Below are 19,936 nucleotides of genomic sequence, written 5' to 3'. Positions count from 1 at the left end.
TTCAGAGACATTGCTATTGCTCCAATGGTGCATTTCTGACTTTCCAGGCTAACTGAAGTTATATAGTACTGGAGAAGTGAAATTCAGATAGGATGGGCCAGGTTTTGCTGGTTGCTGAAATGAAGGATATATGGTAAGTTGACTCATTTGACCATGTAGTCACAAGGTAGAGAATCTGCAGAGAGGCAAAGAGTCAGACACAGATCAAGTTAGAACATAGAGAACAATCATCAAGAAATTGCCTGTCGTGCTTTAGATTTGAATCACTAAATCTCCTAACAGGGCCAGTTAGATGGCTCACCAGCAGAAGGCGCTTGCTGCAGAGCACCATGGTGGGCTGAGTTCAATACCTAGGACAGCATCCCATAGAAAGAGAAAACCAACACTCACGAAATTGTCCTCTTACCTCCACATGCTCATCATGGCATGAGTGTGAGCCTCCCCAATAAACAAATAAAATGTCATAAAAATTTTACAAAGAAGATTCTCATACAAATTTGTCACCCTTGAAATATAATAGTGAATTGGAGTGAAGGTCCTCGAGGCAGAGTCTTAAGGAGACTAGCCACTGTTGGAATTAGTGATTGAAGTCCCTTCGAAGAGTTGCCATGAGGAACACATGTCAAAAATACTTTGGATGATTACAAGTAACTCGAGAAAATTAATGTGAAGCCCTTAGAAGCATATATTGGGGAAGTGATGGCTGTTGTCAATATTAACCACAGACAGAAAATGACTTTTTAATGACTTTGGCCATTACTTTATACTTTATGAATAGTGCACTAAGTGCCCTTCCATATATGCCAGTCATTTTTGCATGTAGGGAGGTAGTTAGAAAATCAGGCAAAAAAGGATATCTTTACGAAGTCTAGGAGCCCATTTACAGTCTGCTCTGTCCTTTTCTTGAGGGGCACAGGGAACCAGGCATCATTGCTCCCAGAAGAGACTGAAGCACCACTGCAAAAAAACTCCACAGACTAAATCTTGGAAGTCTGAACATTTCTGTAAGGATGATGGGATGGCCATGGCTGAAGTGACTGTCACCCTGAATTCTGTGAAGGAGATATGAAGACATGGGCAAACAAAGAATGCTGGACTCAACCAACACTCATCTGCCAGAACCACATGTTAAGGGGAATAAAATGTCCATTAGAGGCGATTATCTTAAAAATGCATATATATTCCACACACTGAAAAGTATGTGGAAAGTGTAATATAGTTCTTAATATCTGACACCTGGGCTTACCCATGACCACTCTTGTCACATATTTACCCCACCTCCTACTCTCTTTTTGACTTCTATTACTTCCTTCATAAATATTTAGTTGATATCTCTTCAAGGGCAAAGGCTGTGACCATATGAACTCAGGCAGTCAGGCCTGGTGGCAATTGCCTTTACCTGCTACAGAAGCATCTTGCCAGCCCTCTCTTCTGTTTTTCTTCCCTGTGATTATTTGTTGAAGATCTATTCCTTAAGATTCCTCACACTTTGGATCGTGTTGATTTCTGTCTGTGATTTCAGAAGCTTGAACAGAAACAGTAGACATTTCGTGACATTATTGCACACTTCAATTGGGAAGCACCAAGTGCCCAGTTGGATATATGTTTGCCTTGTTAAAAGTCACTAATAATTGTTGTCTAGGTTGCTGTTAGTTTTATTATATTATTTTTGAGAGGCTAAGGATTAAACGTAGGGCGTCACTAATTCTAGACAAATGCTTTACTGCTCAGCTACATTCTAAGCTCTAGTGGTTTTTCAAAAGAATTTTCTAAATAGAAAATTTCACAATGTATTGTTTCTTTATTATTTATCTTATGGAATATCTCCAGAAGTTGAAACTTCCCTTTATTAATTATTGATTTGTGTGTTAGTGGTTTATGAGTGTGGCATATATGCACATGTGTGTATGGGTGTGTATCCATGTAACTGTTGGGAAGCTAGAAGAGGTCTTTGGGTTACAGGCATGACTAGAATTGTAGAAAACGTTGGTTCTTGGATTTTGAGCACAAGTCCTCATACCTGAGCAGGAAGAGCTCTTACTGCTGAGCGGTCTCCTCAGCCTCACTATTTGGTTACTTTATGATGGTTTATATAGACAAGGAAAGGTTAAATCCTTAATAGTTTTCCTTTATTTATTGTTATTTTTTGGTAAATTTGATCGCTGATATTTTTATGTGGCCACTAAGGGTTTTATGTTCCTTCTTCCTCTCTCCCTCTTTTCTCTCTCTCTTTCTTTTCATTTCTTTTCCTCTTTCTACCCCCTCTCTTTTTCCTCTCCCCATCTCTTAACCCTTCCCACCTCCCCTTCTTTTTTTCCCCTTTCTTTTTCTTTCTTCATGGTGATGGGGATCAGACTCTAGGTCTTCCTTGTTCCTGATGGGCAAGTTCTCTGTCACTCTAGTGTGTCCCTACCTCTTAGATATTTAAAACATGGTTGTGTTTTGTAGTCCTGGCTGGCCTCAAACTCATGATCTTCTTTCCTATGTCCAAGGAACTTAGATTACAGGCTTGCACAACCATACCCAGTGAGCTCACAGTAATCCCAGACTAAGAGCAGTAACACCAGGAGCCAATAAATGTTTCTGCTGGTATATCTTGTTTCATACCAATGGTAACTTTAAAATTAGTTAACTTTGAAATCTAGATTTCCTAGATCTAGTTAATATTCTCTATACACTACTTCTTTTCTAGTTTCATAGTTCTTATACCATAAGATTATTATCAAAAATCAGTTTAATTTTTTATACGGACACATATTATTCCTATCTATCTGTCTGTCATCTGTCTACTTCTATTTCTAAGTAAAGTTCAGAATCAGATAGATCATATATCCTTCACTTCTTTTTGTGTTTTATCTTAAAATTTCCCAAGACAATACCTAGATGGAGATAATCATTTTTTTATTTTGATGACACCTTTTTCCACAAATATCCTTCTTTCAATGTATAACTGATGTCTTAACCCTCATCCTCTAGAACCTTTTTGTGGTACCTTGCTCAGGAGTGAACCCCTCAGTATGGTGAGCACTCTAAAAACACAGAGTTGATTATGAGAAAGGAAATGACTTTGAAGGATGCTTACTTAATTTTTCCAAGTGATTTTCCCCTTCCCACCAAGTTAGACAATATCATTATGATAACAGAACACTGTGTGATGTTGGGCATAAGTTCAGGAAGAGCCTAAATAATTAGTAACATAGAGATTACAAAATTCATTTGTTCCCATTTACTTAGTTTAGCCAAAATGCTGATGACCTGTCTTACGTTATCAATCACTAATATTCTTGCATAGACACATTAAATAACTTTAAATAACTGGTCTCATTTATATGAAGAAAGTTATTTTTAATAATTTGCTTTTATATTTAATTATTATATTTAAGAGTCTAAATGATTTTGGGTTTTTAATCAACAATTCAATTTGTAAAGAAATTTAACCTAGAATAAAAATTTCAATTCTAAAGAATTTGTTTCTACATTTTATCTTTGTATTATATACTATCAATATTTAGTCTCTGCTAGCATTATTTCCATATCCCATTAGAACTCTTTTTTATAGATAGTATGAGTTCAACAGTTATAGCTCCTACCAATTCAGTATTCTGAAGTTATAGCTCAGAAAATGCCTGCACATACTGCCCAGGACCTTAGATTTAGTAGACATGGAAGACCTTTCAACTACGAAGATCTCTTCAATCACTGATTCTTCCACAGTGATCTGTTTTTCTTCATGGACCTCTTCTGAACTTCTGAGGCAATAGAGCTGAACCATGACTCTTGTGGGTGCCCCAGAAAATGATGCCATTAGATACGCAAAGTACACTGGATCAGCTACCATCATAGCACCTCCACCTAGAGATCTCGCTCATTGTTAGTAAAGATGGCAGTGCTCATATTCTTGGAAGGTAAATCTTTAATATCAGTCAATAATGAACAAGTTGACACAGATTGTTACTATTACAGGCTGGTGGACAATCGGTGTCAGTAACCACCAACAACCAAGTTTATGAAAAAGTCCTGTGATCTTGAAGGTAAAAGTTCTAGAGGAACATGGTCAGCAATATGGACAACTCAAATGATGATGATAAGTTTGGATTACTCTTCTGGAAACTGTAACTGTTATTATTAGGGTTTCATGGGTAACAATATTTTATATCTAGGTTAAGTCCATGATGTAAATATGAAACTTACTGGTAAGAGTGGCACATGCCTTTAATCCTAGAACTAGAGAGACAGAGGCAGGTAGATTTCTGTGAGTTTAAGACAACCTGGTTTACATGGTGAGTTCCAGGGCAGCTAGGGCTACATGGAGAAACCCTGTCTTAGAAAAGAATTTTAAAAAAAAGAAAAGAAAAGAAAGGAAAGAAAGGAAGGAAGGAAAGAAGGAAGGAAGAAAGAAAGAAGAAGAAAGGAAGGAAGGAAGGAAGAAAGGAAGAAAGAAAGAAAGAAAGAAAGAAAGAAAGAAAGAAAGAAAGAAAGAAAAGACAGAAAGACAGAATTGGAATTTTAGGTTAAATAGAAAGGAAGAGAGGCCTGCGGGTGATGGTGGCCCAGGCCTTTAATCCCAGCACTTGGGGGGAGGGGCAGGGACAGGTGGATCTCTGTGAGTTCGAGCTCAGCCTGGTCTACAGAGTGTGTTCCAGGAAAGGCTCCAAAGCTTCAAAGAAACCATGTCTTGAACACTTTCCCCACCCACTCCCTAAAAAAAAAAGAAAGAAAAAGATGAAGCACAATAAATACTTGTTTTGCTGAATTGATTTAGTATGAAGAACAATATTGAACAATCTTGTTTTATCATGTATAACAAGCGATCTCTCTGGTGCTTTAAAGGGACTTATTTTCTACCTATAATATCACATTTTTTGAAAACTAAGTAGAGACACAAATCAGTTTTGTCTAAAAATATAGCAGTTGCTCATGTATATCTTAGGCTTAAAATGAGCACAATGATTATCATATCATAACAACAATACCTGTGAGCATCAGCAAGCCTTTATGCTATGAACTAACAGTATCTTGATAGTAGGAAAATTCAGACTCTAAAGTGGATAGATTCCATGGTAATGGTTTTCCTCTTAATCAGACTCAGCTCTGGCTCTACAGAGAACCACAGCGCATTCACTCATGCAGTTTCATAAGTTTAAAAGGTTTCCTTTCCAGTCATAAAGAAATGCAAAATAAATCTACAAGATAACTACTATACAAGGCTAAAATTAAAATATATGTTTTGTGATTCCAGAAAATAAAGAGTTTGCATAAGGAAAGCCATGATTTCTTAGCACTGATTATTTTCCTGGTTCCTACAGGAAATTCTACTAATAGCTAAGTCACAACCTGTACCTCATATATAGAAGGAAAAAGAGAAGAAACCAAATGTTTAGTTACCCTCCTTTATCTATTAATTACAACTCTACACAAGCAAGGGCAATTATCCTCCTCTCTTCCTCCACTTCTTCCTCTCCACCCTTGTCTTCCCTTTCTCCTTGTATATTTATAGTTGCTATTTGAAGTCGGTATTGAATGGCGTACCTTTTTCAAAAATTTCCTGTAGGAGCCAGGAAAATAAGCCAGATGAAGACTCCATGACTTTCCTTATGCCACATTTCTTCCCTGGAATTACAGATTCATTTGGTTTCTTCTAGACTCCACGGCTGTTTGGAAGTCTTGCCTCTTTGTATTTATGTGCACAACTCATAGCAGGAACTTTGTCTGCTACCACCTCCTGAACTGTTTCTGGAGGAAACGTAGGATGGAGTTTTGTCTTCTAGAGGGATTCCCTCACACTTATGAAGTATATATTTTAATGCCTGTGCTTTATGGTATCTGTTATACTGGGCTCTCTCTCACATATTTCCTTTCCTTTGGGTACTCTGTGTAATAATTCTCTCTCTCTCTGTCTCTCTCTCTCTCTATCTCTCTCTCTCTCTCTCTTTCTCATGCACGCTTGTGTGTGTGTGTGTAAGTAAACGCAGTAATATGGTTGCAGAAAGCCTCAAAATGGCCATGAGTGTATCTCAGAATGAGATGCACAGTGGGGTTTCAGAAAGAGCAGATATCAAAAATTAAGAGCAAATATTTACTCCCCAAAGAGTGAGAGCTATTCTTAGTGAGAACTGAGGTAGCTGAGCAGTGGAAGTACAGTGGGAGAGAAAGGCAGTCAATGTAGAAAATTTGGGAGTGAGGGGACGCCCAGGGCAGGGATACAGTCAAGAATACAGCGCCTTTACAGGAAAGGCATGTTTGAGTATACATTGGGAATGGAATCTCTTGGTGAAGTTTTCTCCTCTGAGGGTTAGAAAGAACCACAGAGGCATAGAACTGATGGTAAGAGCTTTTGTGATCAAGATCTGAAACTGAGGTGAGCCTTGACCCAGAAGAGGCACACGCCTTACATCGCTGCTGTGATGTGGAAAGCGACAGCCTCTTGTGCAGCTCCTCCTTCTAACTGAGAAAATTCCCAACTCACTTTAATACGACTAACAAAATAATTGCATAATTAGGGTGCTCAACGAGAGATCCGTTAGAGAAGAATGGGGTGAACAGAATGCCAAGCTAAAAAAAAAAAAACAAACAAACAAAAGAAAAACTTCCTTGCCAACTAACACTTGGGAAATATTTCTCCAAAGCAGAGGATGGGTGTAACATAATATTCCAACATGAATAAAAGACAAATAAGTTAATGATATAATTGAAACTAAGATGGAACACAATGAAAATATAAACAGGCCCTCAGGAAACATGGTCAAAACCCACCAGGATGGCCAATTCAAAGGAGACAATAGTCAGAAAAGACAGGATATGAAACGGTTGCTTGTGAAACTTATGGGAGAGATGGAGGAGTCAAGCAAGAACTAAATTATAAGGTACACAAGGGAAACCACAGGAAGCACAATAAGACACAGATTTTATTCTCATGTGAAAGTGAGGAAAATGAAAGAGAGAAGCAAAATTACTTGTAACCAGAATAAGTGAAAGTTTAAACTGAAGGGGAGAAGACTCCAAAATATGAATAATGGTAGGTCCTTCAATCATGGAAACCAAGCCACAGAGAACAAGAGCTAGAATGAGTTATGGCTGTTCTGGAACTCACTATGTAGACGAGGCTGGCCTCAAACTCAAAGATCTACCTGTCTCTTCCTCCTGAGTGCTGGGATTAAAGGTGCGTGCCACTATGCCTGGTTTAGAATGCATTCTTGAAGTAAGACTATGCTGAACATTCCATCCAATCTGAGTAAATTGTCCTAGAATGATCAGCGTCGAAACTAGTATCAAGAGCCAGTATCTGTATCTATTAATATATAAGCTATATTTATTAATAATAAGCCAGATCATCTTGCTGATTCTGGTCATAACTGGGCAGTGGGACAAGAACACTGTGTCATTTGTTTGGAAACGAAAGCCAAGTTGTCATAGCCAGAGTCAACATCAGAAAAGGACACCATCTATATTCAACATTTAAGAGAGCTGTAGTCAAAGGTTTTAAGTTCATCTAAACTGTCTTTCAAGTGTCAAGGCCAGGGTTGTGTTTTTCCACGATCAAGGACCCAGAAAATTATTGTTCACATCAGGGCTACTGAAGCATGCTCCAGAGAACCAAGAGATCATGGACTTGTTAGCAAATGGAATGGGGTGAACTCTGAGCAATTTTAACAAAAGATCCGAAACTAAAACAGAGCTGACATAAAGGTTGCAAAGTAACATGCAGGTCTAACAACTACATTTATATAACTCTCATTGTAGAGTCTTGTTTATTGAAATTATGGTATGTTTATATGAAGCTATGGTATTTTTATTCAATTGACTCATTTATAATTAGAATTTTGCATGATACCCACAGAATATCCTTTGTTTAGATAGCAGCAGCGAAATTCTACTGAGCACAGTGAGTTAGTTTGACATTTGTCATATCTCCTTTCCTTCCTTCAGATAATTTTTTTCCCATGCACTATTGTGTCCTTCCAAATGCATATGTTGGGATTTTAACATTCAGCACCTCAGAATGGAGGGGCATTTGAGAGAGGGTCTAGAAGGAAGGTGATTAAATGTGTAACGCTGGTGCATAGATAGAAAACAGAAAGCAACATGACAAAAATGTGCCTGTGTATTGGTCTCCCACTAAGCATAAGCATATTTCATTCACTGTTATAAAGTTGCAGGTTAATCCAGAGTAAAACATTATTCTTAGTGAAAGGGTAGGGAGGGATGTGAATGAACGGCAGAGTGAACAGAACTAAAATAAATAGAGATTGACTACAGTAAATCCACAATGATTTATAGCTGTAGGTTTGGTGCTATCTAAGGACCCTGGATTGGGTTTGTTTTCTCTACTAGTTAAAAAGAAAACAATAATCTCAGCACAACAGGTATCTTCAGGGAGAAAATCTCAGACAAAGCAGCAGAGTCAACTGTTAAAGAAAAGCTTCAATGTTGGCACACAGCAAGGTAAACAATAAGTACTAAAGCGGTGGGAAATGGAGGAAGCTGTCTGGTTTCTCGCTGAGGGTTCTGGCTTTGAATTACCTTTGGTGTGTTGGAATGCAGGTCTTCTTCCCCGCATTTAGGATTGGTCACTTTAAGAAGGAAGCTGTTAGGCCCACAGTTTTAATAAGACCTGCTCTAGCTTTGAATTTGTAGGATAGGTCAGTGGGGAGGGGGACAAAAGCCATGCCTTTGTCTCAGATGAGAAAGAAGTGAGAAGTTTGCTGTCTTTATTGTTTATCTATGGCCCCTTGCCATATCTGTCCGCTGCCAGTGTTTGTCTAACTGCTTGTGCCCAGGCATTTGTGTATTAGGTAGGGACTATTTAGTTTAGGCCTATCTCATCTACAACAGACTCACACCCAGGCCACTCTTGCTTCCTTCCCGTGGTCCGCCAATCTAGATTCTATCTTGCAGAGGATTTGTTTTCTTCTCTTAATTTCATGAAAGATAACTGTTTTTTGAATGTTTGCTATTTTATAGAATAAATTTTTGGGAAGAAAAGTAGGAACATTTGGTGCTAAGCAACTAACACAATGTTACTAAAAGTTTTAGAAACTTTGTTCACAATATTAATAAGCTGGCAAGGATGCTACAATGATTCAACCACACCGCATGACTGTCACTTCTGAATTCTAGGGCCACACACGCATGTGCAGCCAAACCCTCAGGTAGAAGTGCCTAATGACCCTAGGGGATCTTAAAGGACCTTGCATACACGACCCATGTGCAGCGTGGTTGCATCACCAATGTCTGACGCAACTGCATGAGCCCTTGTGTGCATGCATGAGCTCAGTCATCTGCGTATGATATAACCACGTCATCCCACTGTGAGCATGCACTAGGCAGCCTTTAAAAGCTGGACCTGCCATCTTTAGCTCTCTCTGCACACCGACCTCATCAGGGCTGTACAACCCCGTTCCCCCAATAAACTCCTAAGCAGGTTTGTTGCATGTTCGTTTTTCCTTCTCACTAGCACCAGATAATTTCATTGGTGCCGTGAGACTCGGGAAGCTCTTCTGCACCTCTACTGGGGTCGGAATCCAGGACCAGGTATTTTTTCCACAACAACCACATGTCCCTTCTGCCTGAGCATGACCTCTATACACACCACCAGCTTTAATTTGTGAGTTTCCCCATTCTGGTCAGTTTAACCATTTCTCCTCTGAACCCAAGGAATTGACCTTTGAGCTCCCAGAAATCTTCTGGTGTTCGTAGAAATGGGGGGGGGACAGCCCCCAACCATGGGGGCTTGCTATTAAAAATACTTGCTATTAAAAAAACCTAATGAACCTATTGCCTGATTCAAGACCTCCAGCTCATTAACTCTGCAGTGGTCCCTCTTCATCCTGTAGTGCCTAATCCTTGCACACTTTTTTCTACGATCTCCCCAGGAACCTCCCACTTCTTAGTTCTAGATCTTAAGAAGACTTTTTTCTCTATTCCTCTCAGCTCTCAATCTCAAAATATCTTTGCCTTCACCTGGACTGACCCTGACACTCACCTCTCCACACAGTTCACCTGGACCATCCTTCCCCAGGGATTTTGGGACAGCCCACACCTATTTGGTCAGGCTTTAGCTTCTGATCTATTCTCACTGTCTCTCCCTAAGTCTAAACTCATACAGTATATAGATGATATCTTACTTTGCAGTCCATCCTTGGAGATCAGCAAAGCTGATACCTCCATTCTTTTACATTTCCTGTCCAAAAAGGGCTATAGAGTCTCACCTTCTAAGGTCCAACCGTCTACCTCTCAGGTTATTTACTTGGAATTATTTATTACCCCAAACCAAAAAGCTGTTACCCTAGACAGGAAAAAGCTAATTCAGCCCCTTGCAGTTCCTCCTACAAAAGAAAAGGTTTTATTGTTCCTAGGAGTAGCTGACTTCCTGCGTTCCTGGATCCCCTCTTTTTCTCTCCTTACCTGTCCCTTATATGAGGCAACTCTCAGCTCTCTGCACGAGCCCCTTCTCTATCTGGTCACTAAACCCTTACAGAGACTCCAGCAGGCCCTTATCCAGGCCCCAGCTCTCCATCTCCCAGATTTAACTCGTCCCTTCTCTCTCTATGTAACAGAGAAGGAGGAATATGCCCCTGGGTCCTAGAACATCAGCTGGGACCTTCCTTTGCACCTGTAGTGTACCTGTCAAAGAAGCTGGACCTCACCACTCAGGGCTGGGCACACTGCATGCACACTTTAGCGACCACTTAGTTTCTTATTTGTGAGTCAAAGAAACTAACCTTTGGGTCACCCACCACTGTCTTCTCCCACCAAAATCTGTCTCATCTCTTAACTTACAGAGGCTTACAAACCTTACCCCCTTCCTGAATTCTTTCCCCCCAGGTGGCACTAGTAGAAGATGCCACACTCACTTTCCAATCCTGCCCACCCCTTAATATCTCAAATCTTCTACCTCAACCTAACATTAATTATTCCCCATCTCGTTCCTTCATAGAAACCTTAAAGGATCTACTGCCCCACCCCTCACATATACAGGAGGGCAAACTATCCCAGGCCACTTACATCTGGTACCCAGATGGCAGTTCCTTTTTATGTGAAGGGACCCATAGAGCAGGCTATGCCATGGTGTCAGATACTTGGGTGGTGGAGCCCCAGGCACTCTCTTTGCCCATACCACTAATCAGCAGGCTGAATTAATAGCCCTTACCCATGCCTTACAGTTGTCACAGGGACAATCTTTAAATGTTTACACAGACTCCAAATATGCCTTTCATATCCTCCTGTCCCACGCAGCTATCTGGAAGGAGCACGGGCTTCTTATGATAAAAGGAGGATCCGTAACTAACTCAGGTTACATTATGGACCTGTTAAATGTCTCCCATCTCCCCAAGGCTATAGGAATTATTCACTGTCAGTCTCATTAGACTGATCATTCCAATTATTTACAAGGGAAATAACTGGGCTGACCAAGCAGCTAGGACAGCAGCATTCCAGAGCCCAAACCTACCTCAGTCACCTCAGGGGATTCATACAGTACAGCCCGCATTTTTGCATACACCACCTGACATCCGGCAAATTCTGTCTTACCTACATCAGCTCTTTCATCCTATTAGCAAAGCTCTGTTTCATTTTGTCAAGGTTCACCTCCAGCCCACTCCTGAGGACTTAAAAGCTATCACTGGCTCTTCTAAAATCTGTTAAAAGTCAGATCCCAAGACCGAATATCATAGCTTCCCTTTTCCCACCATCCAGGCCAGGGGCTCCCTTCCAGGAACTGACTGGCAGCTTGATTTTACTCAGATGCCCACAGTCAGACAAGTTAAATATATCCTGGCTTTGGTGGACACCATATCTAGGTGAATTGACGAGTTTCCACCACTAACAAGAGGGCCCAGAAAGTTTCTGATGTTCTTCTCTGAGAAATTATCCCCCAGTTTGGAATCCCAACTTCTCTTCAGTTGGATAATGGCCAGAGTTTACCTCCCAGATCTCTTAAACTTTATTTAAAACTCTTAACATTCCCTGGCATTTTCATATCCCATACCACCCTTAGTCTTCAGGGAAGGTAGAACAAACTAACTGTGCTTTAAAAATGTTCTTGTTAAGATGTCACAGGAGCTTTACCTTGACTGGGTAAAACTTTTGCCTCTGGCCCTTCTTAGGCTTAGAGTTCTCCCCAAAAGCCCCCTTTCCATCTTGTCCTTTAAACTCATGTATGGGTGGCCGGTTTTAACTCCTGGCCTCTCACCTAAAACCTCTCCCTTTCCTGATCACCTGCTTACTCCACTGTTATCCCATCTTCACTCCCTGTTATAGGATTTTACTGATTGCTCATTACCTCAACCATGTGCCAATTCATGCTCACCACCAATTAAAATAGGAGATCAAGTACTATTCTCTCCCCCAGATCAATACCCCTCACCCCTTTCCCCTAAATGGCAGGGCCCTTTTGAAGTAATTCTTGTAACTCCCACAGCTGCCTAGCTAGAGGGACTCTCTCATTGGATCCACCTGTCTCACCTTAAACCTTTTACTCTTCCAGCTCAAGATACCCCCCCATATATGGTAATTCAAACAGGGCCCTGCTCCCTTAAGTTTTAGAGAGCACCAAGATCAGCCACTCTTTCTCCAGATTCAGAAAAATAAAAGTCTCATCACTGTACTAAACTCTTATGTGACAAAAACTTCATATACTCTCCCTCTTCCTCTTTCTCCTATCTGCTTTACTAACTTCTCTATATCTCCAATGTCATACTTAAATTTCCAGTTAACCACTCAGCTGTTATTACAGGGACCATCATTAAACATAGAGCCAGAGGTACAAGGATTCCCAAAAGCCCAGGTGGTAAGAAACAGTAATGAGTTTGGGGATATTCACAGTTCCAGACTCCAAAACCCCACAAAATAGACTTTAACATAATGGGTTTATTACTGATTGCAGCAGTGTCTCCTGGATGTTAAGGTAATACCATGATGTTAAAGAGAACAAGTGCCTTAAGATTTGCTTCAGTTAAAACATTGAGAGGTCTAATAATTCCCCTTTCCAATAATTCCCCCTTCCTTTCCCCCTTCTCTCCACTGTCTTCTATTCCAACACTATTCCATCATAATCATAAACTTTTAATATGTCTAAAATTTATTTCTTTTCAAACATTTTTTCATAAGCTCCAGGGAGCCAATTGAACCTTTCTAAATAGACCAGACTCACCCAGAATAAGTATTATTTAATTATTTCCTTATTATTCCTGGTCTTGGGAACCCCTGGGAAATTCTCTCCTCCACCCTCCAAAAAACACCCCTCTCTCTTCCATATTGGGACTCTACTCCCTTAATCACCAGGATCTAAAATATTTTTCAGGCATAATTTTCTGTCTTTCCAGCATCTTGCAAGGTCCAAGCTGCCAGCCAACCAGTTCCATGGAGCCTGGAAAAAAAGCACACAGGTAATCAGCCACCCCAACAAGTTGAGATGGTCAAGCATCTCAACTCTACGATTCCCACAAAATCATCAAAAAGCAGTCTCAAGAAACCTGATAATGCCCACAAAATCAACAGGAAGCAGTCACAAGAGATCTTATGATGCTCTATTCCCATCCATTAAAGACCCCAAACGCCCCAAATTTTTATAACAAACAAAGGATGGAATGTAATGATTCAGTCACACAGCATGGCTGACACTTCTGGGTTCTAAGGCCACGCATGCATGTGAGGACAAGCCCTCAGGCAGAAGGGCCAAATGGCCCCAGGGGATCTTAAAGGACCCTGCATGACCCATGTGCGGCATGTTTGCATCACCAATGTCTGACACAACTGTGTGAGCCCTTGTGTGCATGTGTGAACGGTCATCTGTGTATGACATAACCATGTCATCCCCCTGTATGCATGCATTAGGCAGCTTTTAAAAGCTCGAGACACCATCTTCCTCTCTTTCTCTCTCTCTCTCTCTCTCTCTCTCTCTCTCTCTCTCTCTCTCTCTGTCTGCATACCGACCTCACCAGGCCTGTACACCCCTCCTCCAATAAACTCCTAAGAGGGTTTGTTGTGTGTTTGTGTTTCCTTGCACCAGGTAATTTTAGATGCCAATAAAATAGAGAGAGCACTAATTTTGATCTTGTTTCTGATTTTAATGAGATGGTTTTTAAAGATTTCACTGCATGAGCTTTTGTTCCTTTTTTTTTTCCATTTTTCCCCCCACAGGTTCACTCTCTGTAGCCCTGGCTATCCTGGAGCCTGGAACTCACTTTGTAGACCAGACTGGCCTGGAACTCAGAGATCCTTCTGCCTCTGCCTCCCAAGTGCTTGGGTTAAAGGGATGCACCACCATCACCAGGCCAGTGTATGATTTTATAATTACCCTTCAGCACATTTGAGTTTCTGTCTACTCAGAGTTGACCAAGGACTCCACCCCACACCCGTGGCCAGATTGTGCTATCTCACTATGTATCCCAGGCTAGCTTGGATAGCCTGGAACTCCCTGTCTTCTGCCTTCAGCTCTCAAGAGCTAGGATTACAGGTTTACATGATCATGTCTATTTTTTGAGCTATAAGTTTTAAAATGACAAATGGTTGTTGATTACCAAATGACTTTTAAACTCAACCTCCAGAAACTCATAATGGTATGTATTAATTATACTTTTGTTGAAAACACCATTCTTGGTTTTTATTTTGTCTAGAAACATGGATTGGTTTTTGTTATGGCCAGCTCACGGAGTACCCCCAAAACTAACTAGGAAACTGAGTCCTGTATATAAGAACAAAGAGCTTTTATTCTTACAAACATTCGCAAACTTGGTCTCTCTGTGTATCCAACTTATTTGAGTGATCAGAGAGCTCAGTTAGGGTTGGGTTTTTATAGTAGCAATGGTGGGGGTAAGGGATTTCTAAGGTTCAGGACCCCTGATTGGCTAACATTTGTCTAGGGGCATCCTGGTGAAAAGCAATTGGTGTTTGCTGGCAGGTGATCCTACCTACAATGGTTGGAATGTTAGAAATTTCCTTTGGATGGTCTGTTTCTAGGTGGTGTCTGGGTAGTCTCAGTTTGTGGTCTTTCTTGGAACCAGGTATTTGCCTTTGGGTTTGCCAAACCCACTCACACAACAAAAAGCAGCCTTTCACCTCTTTAGCTTCCTGAATGCTTCACCCAGGGAATCGATCTTCTGCCAAGACAGGTAGACTAAGTCTTTCCACCCTCCCACAGGAAAAAAATCTTTGGGCCTCTTGTACTCTAAAGCTAACGGCAAGCACTGCTTCTGACTGGTGTTCTCCAAGGACTAAAGAGAAGATTTGGCATTATCTGCATAGCTAAAAAGCTGTCTCATTTTTGCTCATTTAACCCTCCCAGATCTGTCTAATGGCATTTGATAATTTAAGATGTTGTTAACTTATTACTTCATTCACGAGATTTAATAAAGTTTCCTACTAAAAACACACAGTGTGCCTCTTTTACAGGCCTCATAGTCCAGGACTAACAGGTGTATCTTTAAAATCCAGAGTTCCTAATTACCTTTAATTATCTTTTAAAATATTCATACCTTTTAACCTAAAACAATAGCCTTTTGCTATGACACCAAAATGTTAATCTGTTCCAGTTCTTTTACAGGTTCCAGGAAAATGTTCTGCTGTGTTAACCTCACCCAGCTTCAAGCATATTTTACAGGTCACTCTTGCTGCCTGGGCAAGACCAACTCCCAAAGCACTCTCCAGATAACACCAAACACCTGCAACAGTTCCTGGACCTTCACCATTGGTACCAACTCTCCTGGATCAAGGACACCTACCAATTAAAATCTGGTTTTATCTGCTGTTGTGTCCCAGTTATACACCCAAGCCTCACCTATACAACCAGGCTTCTCTTTGTGGCAGTTAATGACTTCCTATGGCTAGCCCCATTTTATGGTACCAATAATAACGATATTTTTTCTCCTAGTCACCTGCCTCTCAGCTCCCTCAAAAAGCAGCTGCCTGAGGACTCCAGGATGACAGCAAACCAGATGCTGCTCCAGCCACACATCTCATTGAGCATGAACTCACCAACTCCCAGCTCTCCCCTCTCCCATGTCACCCCATGCCCCCAGGAAGTAGCCAGATTTGAGCCGATGCCCCTATATACAAAAATTCTGGGATGTTTGTTGGGAAGTGAGACCCTAGCCCTCTAAGACCCCTATATCCAAAGAGTCTGGGATGATTGGAAGCATCACCCCAGTCCCTGGTATCCATCCTAAGCCCCCTCCCCCTGGGAGTTGCCTTGGTCCAGACTCCACCTCCGGGAAGCCCACTCCCACAGGCTACTTAGGCTTACACCAGAAAAAAAAAAAAGGAACACATGATCTAGGGGTTTGCATGGACTTCCCCTCTTTGTCTTTCTTCTACCATGTTCCTGTGCCACCCTGGAGTGCTGCATTCATTAAATGTGGTCATCTGATTTGGTCTAATCTGGTCTGATTGGAGTTATTTTGCGTCAGTGGAGAGGCTCCTCTTAAGGATTATTTATAAAAAAAATGACACCCCTTTTTTCTTCATAAAGCTGTTTATCCATGACTTTGCAAAGTTTTTCTTAGGATCATTTGAAAAATTCATTTGATCTGTTTTAGAAAAGCAGTATTAAAATACGGAAATATGTCTGGCTTTTCCCTTGCATTTTACATTATTAGAAGCTGTTGTCAGTGTCCTCCAGCCAAAGGCCACCAGAGAAGCACGTAATTGAATGAGTTGTGTTTGTAATTCTAGTAGCAGGGAAGAGTGCTCCAGGTAGGGGCTAGCGGGCCAAGAGGAGGTCAAACCTGTTAAACTGCTTAAAGTTTGCCGGATGGATTTGGATGTGAGTTTAAGAAAGTGGAACTTACCTAAGGATTTGAAAGTAGAGGTATTCTGTAACTTGGCATCCTTTTAACTGAAATGGTTCTTCCTGGGTACTGGGTACTGTATACTGAACTCAATCTTCAGCTTTAATTTTAATATCATATAACAGCTGTACTTAACTGTGGGATACAGAAGAGTACTTTGATATATTTAATATAGCATGTAGTTGTCAAATCATGATAATTAGTATTTCTAACTCCTCAAATATTATAATTTTTATGTTTGGGCCCTTTAAACTATTCTCCTGTAGTTATTTAAAAATATGTAGCTAATTGTGGGATATAGTTTTGTGACAACAGGACTACTTCCTCCCCTCTGACTTTATTTTGTGTAACACCTCATTGTGTTACCCTCTCGGTACAGTTCGCCGCGCCACTGTACCGTATGTGAGTCGGGCAAGGGCCTGAAGATTGAAAGAACACACAAGAGACCTGGATCATTCGAAAGGAGATAAGCCGAATGCCGAATGCCGTTTATTCAACTTGGGGAAATCCTTATATACCTCGCTGTTGTACAAGGATTTCTGCCCAGGCAGATAGGAAATTACCACACCAAAGATGAGATGGAGTAAACAATGCCCTACAGCTAATCACCAGGCAGGGCAGAGGGAGCACAGGAACAAACAGAATGTTTTAGTTAGCTGACCAGAAATTGTCCTCAAGATGAACCCCAGGAACAAGGGTAGACCCAGGCCCTACAATTTTGGTACACACTGTCCCTCCCTTCACTGTTATCTCTCTCCTATCCCCTTCTTAAACTCTCGGGACCCCATTGTAATCTGTATTTCTATGTTTTCAGCTCAGTTTCCACAGATGAGTGGAATGTGCCTTTTGTTCTTCTTACCTGATTTATTTTACCTGACATAGTGCCTTCTAGTTATATCCGCATTGCCATAAATGATAAGATTTGATGTAATATTCCATCGTGCATATATAGCACACTTATTCTTTTATTTATTTATTATTTATCAATTGATGAATACCGTGGTTGATGTCATATCTTGGCTATTGTAAATAGTACTAAAGTAAATATGGGCCTACACATATGCATTTGATGTACTTATTCCATTTTTTTTTGGATATATAACCTTGTGGCAGGATTGCAGGGTAACATATTGTGCTAATTTGCATTTCTCCCTTCTGCAACAACCTGCAAGGCATTAGGTTTGACCTGACTGGGGTGATGGGGAATGAAGAAATGACTCACACATACGGAAAAGCTGGGATTAGTTGGGTTGTGAGCTCTGATGGAACTGCAATAGAAGCCTGAAAGCTTAGGATGTTTATTATATATCACTGAACATGGAGCCAGATTTATTAAATACAACTGAATGAGGAGGTGGGTGAGCTAGCCTTGGTAGTGGGTCTGTGTAGATGGCAGTGCTGGACTGCAGTCATGGAAGTTGTAGTTGATACTTTCTGCATATACAGCCAGTCTCTGTCCTTGACCAGGAGAAGGCTTTGCCATTGCTCTGGATCTGAGGCCATGTTTGTATCAACAATATACATTCACTTGGGACTTAATCCTCCACCAACAAACAGCAATTTTTAAGAAAGTCCCTGTCTCTGCATCCTAGCCAGCATGTACTATTTTTATCTGGTGATAGATTCTAACAGGCATGAGATGCTATGTCATTGTGGTTTTGATCTACAACACTGTTGGTAGTTACTGGTGTGAACAACTATTATCTTATCCACACAGAGAGCAGCATAGGGCAAGGACACAGTTGTTTGCATTAGTCAGGAGAGAAGACAGCTGATGTTTTGTGGATTGCTTGAACAACATCTGTGGTTTCTCTCATCTTGTTGTGATCTTAGAGTGACCTTGTCTGATGCAGACATGATGAGACAGTATACTATTGTACAGTAATTGTGAATCCCAGGATACCTCTTGTGAAAGAGTTCTGGGTGGAAGTTCCTGGCATCCAGCTTAAATATTACAAATTTTTAAATATTTAAATTTGTAGTCATACAAATTAAAATTTACTAAGAAGTGGATGAATATACCCTGTTATCATGGGACCAAAAACATTTTCCATTGCTTATGGGAGTATAAATTTGTGGAACTGTCTTGGGAGTGTGTGTATCAGTGACTTAAATTAAATATCCCAGAAATCTTACCATCTGGAAATATAGTTCATGAAAATGAGGACATAGAGACAGAGCCACCAAAATTGTGCAAGAGTGTACATAGCCGGATTTTTTTTTTGTAATAGCTCAAAATGGAAAATAGCTCAATCATTTATGAAAAACAGTAAATGCAGTGTGATGACTTCATTCAAAGAGAAGTATTGAATAAACACGAGAAAAATTAAGACAGGCAAGATTCTGCACATTGTAGAATTATGTTGCAGATTTTCAAAATTAGATAAAAGATGCATAGGGTTATAGGTTCAATATCCCACACAGTAACAAAATAAAATCAACAGACAAAAGCATGCACACGGTAGAAGTGAGAATGATGCCTATTCATGTGGAAGATATTGACTGGAAGAGAACACGGATACTGGAGAACAATGTGCATCCTAATTTCACTAGTGTTCACATGGAATTCTCCATGGGTAAGAAGTTGTGGAGATACACATTAAAGATCTGTGTACTTCCATGAGAGGAACTTATCCCTCAGAAAACAACAACAACGAAAATATACACACACAACAATAAAAACAATCAATGGAAAAACTATCAACAGTGAAAGAAGTACGGCCAAATTGATTACTCATGTAACACCCACGTTTTTTAACTCATCTTTCTCAGGTACAAAATCCTTCTCAGTGCTTAGCTGTGGGTCTCTGAATCTGCTTCCATCAGTTACTGCATGAAGGCTTGTGTTTGTCTTTCAAGGTATGTAAAATAAAATAATAAAAAAAGAAACCCAAAAACTCTTCTCAGTTTCACCTGCAGTTCAAACCAGTGGCATTAAGCATAGCAGTGAGCACCATTTCTAGGTTATGCTAGGGAAATCTCTGGTGGGATAACCTCTATGCTTAGCAAGCTTATGGCTGTGATTATTCCCCCAGAAAACTTGTAAAGCACAGACTAAATGAGACGTGGACTTTAATGACTTGGTTTCCTGGTTTATGAAAGAGAACCAGAAAGCTGCACAATGAATCATGTAGCTTTTGAGTTGGATGCAC

The 19,936-nt window shown here is 40.5% G+C and overlaps 2 long non-coding RNA genes across 6 annotated transcripts in view; both read left to right on the top strand.

Moving 5' to 3' along the window:
- Positions 1-3,466, top strand: part of LOC125392914 (uncharacterized) — a 57,129-nt gene extending 53,663 nt beyond the window's left edge. For 2 of the 5 annotated variants that reach the window (XR_007229640.3, XR_015000615.2), the window contains one exon: positions 909-3,466. This is a non-coding gene — a long non-coding RNA (uncharacterized LOC125392914). Of the gene's footprint in view, positions 1-47; positions 134-908 lie in introns of all 5 variants that reach the window. The other 3 variants (XR_015735846.1, XR_015735845.1, XR_015000616.2) reach the window with 3 other exon arrangements.
- A 2,181-nt stretch (positions 3,467-5,647) lies between these two features.
- Positions 5,648-16,373, top strand: LOC148122947 (uncharacterized). Its single transcript, XR_015735844.1, has 3 exons — positions 5,648-5,791; positions 13,323-13,385; positions 14,140-16,373. It is a non-coding gene; the product is annotated as an uncharacterized LOC148122947 (long non-coding RNA).
- The last annotated feature ends 3,563 nt before the right edge of the window (positions 16,374-19,936 follow it).

This window comes from Myodes glareolus, chromosome 2 (assembly GCF_982192425.1).
Source record: "Myodes glareolus chromosome 2, mMyoGla1.1, whole genome shotgun sequence".
NCBI lineage: Eukaryota > Metazoa > Chordata > Mammalia > Rodentia > Cricetidae > Myodes > Myodes glareolus.
Note: the sequence above shows the minus strand (reverse complement) of the source record. Positions and strands in the feature narration are given on the sequence as shown.